Source organism: Protobothrops mucrosquamatus, unplaced genomic scaffold, assembly GCF_001527695.2.
Source record: "Protobothrops mucrosquamatus isolate PMUCROS unplaced genomic scaffold, P.Mucros_1.0 scaffold6367, whole genome shotgun sequence".
Lineage (NCBI taxonomy): Eukaryota > Metazoa > Chordata > Lepidosauria > Squamata > Viperidae > Protobothrops > Protobothrops mucrosquamatus.
The window spans coordinates 4,195-7,460 of record NW_015392194.1 but is presented as its reverse complement, the minus strand read 5'-3'; the positions used below and the strand labels follow the sequence as shown (position 1 = coordinate 7,460).

At 37.7% G+C, this 3,266-nt stretch overlaps 1 protein-coding gene across 1 annotated transcript in view; it reads right to left on the bottom strand.

Annotated features, from left to right (window-relative positions):
* LOC107300207 (claudin-7-like) overlaps positions 1 to 3,266 on the bottom strand; it is a 16,036-nt gene that overhangs the window by 11,515 nt on the left and 1,255 nt on the right. The window lies entirely within an intron of this gene.

Here is a 3,266-nt window from a genome sequence, read left to right as displayed (position 1 = left end):
ATTGGATTTGACTGTTATTTTATTTGATCTGACTATTTTGATTGGATTTGATTATTTTTAACTCACTCGTCTATTTTTATTTGGTTTGACTCTTTTGATTGGATTTGATTGTTTTTAATTAACTTTTTTATTTTGATTGGATTTGACTGTTATTTTATTTGATCTGACTATTTTGATTGGATTTGATTATTTTTAACTCACTCGTCTATTTTTATTTGGTTTGACTCTTTTGATTGGATTTGATTATTTTTCTTTCATTTGATTAGTTTTATTTCATTTTATGATTCGTCGTAGTCAGCCAGGTGTTCAGACTAGATTTGGTATTTTTGTCTACCTATCAAGTCCTTCCCAAGGACCTGGGAGAGGCAGGTGTGGATGTTTGATGGTTTTACAGATTTTATTTCATTTTATTCTTTTTATTTCTATTTTGTTTTTATCTCATTTTATTTTTTACTTTTATTTTATTTTATTTTTTATTTTTATTTCTATTTCTATTTTGTTTTTGTTTCATTTTATTCTTTTTATTTCTATTTTGTTTTTATCTCATTTTATTCTTTTGACTTCTTTTTTACTTTTATTTCATTTTATTCTTTTTATTTCTATTTTACTTTTATTTCATTTTATTATTTTATTTCTATTTTGTTTTTTCTCATTTTATTGTTTTTTACTTTTATTTTACTTTTATTTCATTTTATTCTTTTTATTTCTATTTTACTTTTATTTCATTTCGTTATTTTTATTTCTATTTTGTTTTTATCTCATTTTATTTTTTTACTTTTATTTCATTTTATTCTTTTTATTTCTATTTTGTTTTTATCTCATTTTATTCTTTTGACTATTTTACTTTTATTTCGCTTTATTCTTTTTATTTCTATTTTACTTTTATTTCATTTCGTTATTTTTATTCCTATTTTGTTTTTATCTTATTTTTTTACTTTTATTTTACTTTATTCTTTTTATTTCTATTTTGTTTTTATTTCATTTTATTCTTTTTATTTCTATTTTGTTTTTATTTCATTTTATTCTTTCTACTTTGATTTCATTTTGTTATATTTATTTCTATTTTCGTTTTACTGTTTTATTTTAACAGGCCAACAAAGCTACAGCACAATGCCAAACTGAGCAGGGGCAAAAATATATAAATAAATCTGATTTTGGAGTTGGCACCCAATTCTGTCCCACTGCATTCCATTCTCAAGTTAAAAACAACAAAGTGCAAATAAAATCTTAAAATTCTTTGGCAAAGAAACACCCACATAAAAGGGGGAGCTGGACTGAGGACAGAACTGCGCCGGGCAGACGGGATCCTCCCAACAACTCCCTTACAAACTTGGTTTTTCTCAATATGGCATCATGTAAAGTGCTAACGTGATGGTCTATTTTTCATCCAGGAGAAAAATCACCCAATCGTACAATTTAGGGGAGAACCGATTTGAGCTTTGGCAGAACCCCTGTTGATATTTCCCAGACTTTTATTATTTTACCAACTTTAATATCGCCCCGAGCCGCTCCATCGCGAGATGGGCAGCATATAAATTTAATAAGCACGTCAATAAACAAAATTCAACCTGGCGGGGATTCACCCATTCAGAATCCCAACAGCTGCCTTCATTTTTGCACACAGAGTATTCTCAATTTCGGCAAACTCTTTGTAGTAGCCACGTGAAAACCTGGCCAGTTACTGAAATAAATTGGTATTATTATTATTATTATTATTATTATTATTATTATTATTATTATTATTATTATTATTATTATAACAACAGTTTGGGTCTACAAAGCAGCGTTTCTCAAACTTGGCCATTTTAAGACGGGTGGGACTTCAACTCCCAGGCTGGGGGATTCTGGGAGTTGAAGCCCACCCGTCCGTAAAGTTGCCCAGGTTGAAAAAAAAAACACGGCTCAAATAGGTTTCTTCCAGGTCTAATTTGCTGCCTGAACTCGGCTTGAATTTGGCAACTGGGTCACCTGGGTTTTTCGCCAGCCTCACCTGTGATTTCCCCCCCCCCACCTACCCCAGCCAGGTGTGTTACACCGAGGGTCCTGGGCCTGGGAAAATTTCTGCAAGAGCGCAAGCAATTCCTCTTTTCCCTCCCCCCTCCTTCCTTTCTGCCCCACCTCCTTCAAAGATCTGGGGGGGGCAAAGGGGGGGAGGTCATCCTGCACCTTTTGTCGCATGCCTTTGAAGGTGTGGCGGGCTGGGGGGAGGGGAGGGGAGGAGGGAGAAGGGGAGGGAGGGGAGAAGGCCCAAGGAACTGACCCAACCAGACCAGGCAGTTTTTGAGAAGAGAAGAGAAGAAAAAAAAAATGAGAGCGACAGAGCAAGAAAGAAAGAAAGAAAGAAAGAAAGAGAGAGAGAGAGAAAGAAAGAAAGAAAGAAAGAAAGAAAGAAAGAAAGAAAGAAAGAAAGAAAGAAAGAAAGGAAAGAAAATTAGAGAGAGAGAAGAAAAAAAAAATAGAAAGACAGAGAAAGCCACCAAAAGAATGGTCTTTTTTTTTTCTTTCCAGAAAAAAAAAATTGGATAAAAAGCAGAATAATCCGGGAACAGGTGCCTGGAAAAATTCCAAAGCTTGGGAGATGCTGGGGGCGAGGGTGGAGGGGGGGGGCCGACTGTTTGGGAAAGGAAGGGCCCAGGTTGTGTGTGTGTGTGTGTGTGGTGTGTGTGTGTGTTTGCAAAGCTAATCTGTTTTAAACCAGGAATTAGTTTTAAAAAAAAACCACCTGGAAATCCCACCGGAGCCCCGCCTAGCTGGAAAGACCTCAAATCTTAGTTTAAGGCTTTTTATCTAAGCCTCCGGGATTTTAGCCAGCTTGGAGATAAGGGGATCCTGTTGAAATATATATATATATATTTTGGGGGGGGGGAGATTAGAAAGAGGGCGTCCAAGAGAGGAGGGGGCTTCGCTTCCCGCCGTCTCCTCCCGCTTCACACGACCGAACAATCAAAAGTTGGCTTAAAAGTTGCGTGTATCCTTTCTCGCCCACCCACCCACCTTGGCCAAAACGTGTGACTCGGGAAGAAAGGAAACTGCCCTCCACTGGAGGGGAGGACGGGGGCCATTTTGAAGGGGAGGCTGGAACAAGGAGGGCAAAGGGCTCCGGGGCACGCACAGAGCGCGCTCTCTCTCCCCCCCGTTCCCCACGACCAGCAAACCCCCCCACTTCCACTCTCAGACCCTCCTGGACCGCGCCCTGCAGCCCGATCCGAAGCCCCCTTTTTCCCGCGTGTTTTTTTCCCCCACCGGTGTAAAAAAACAAGGGGGGG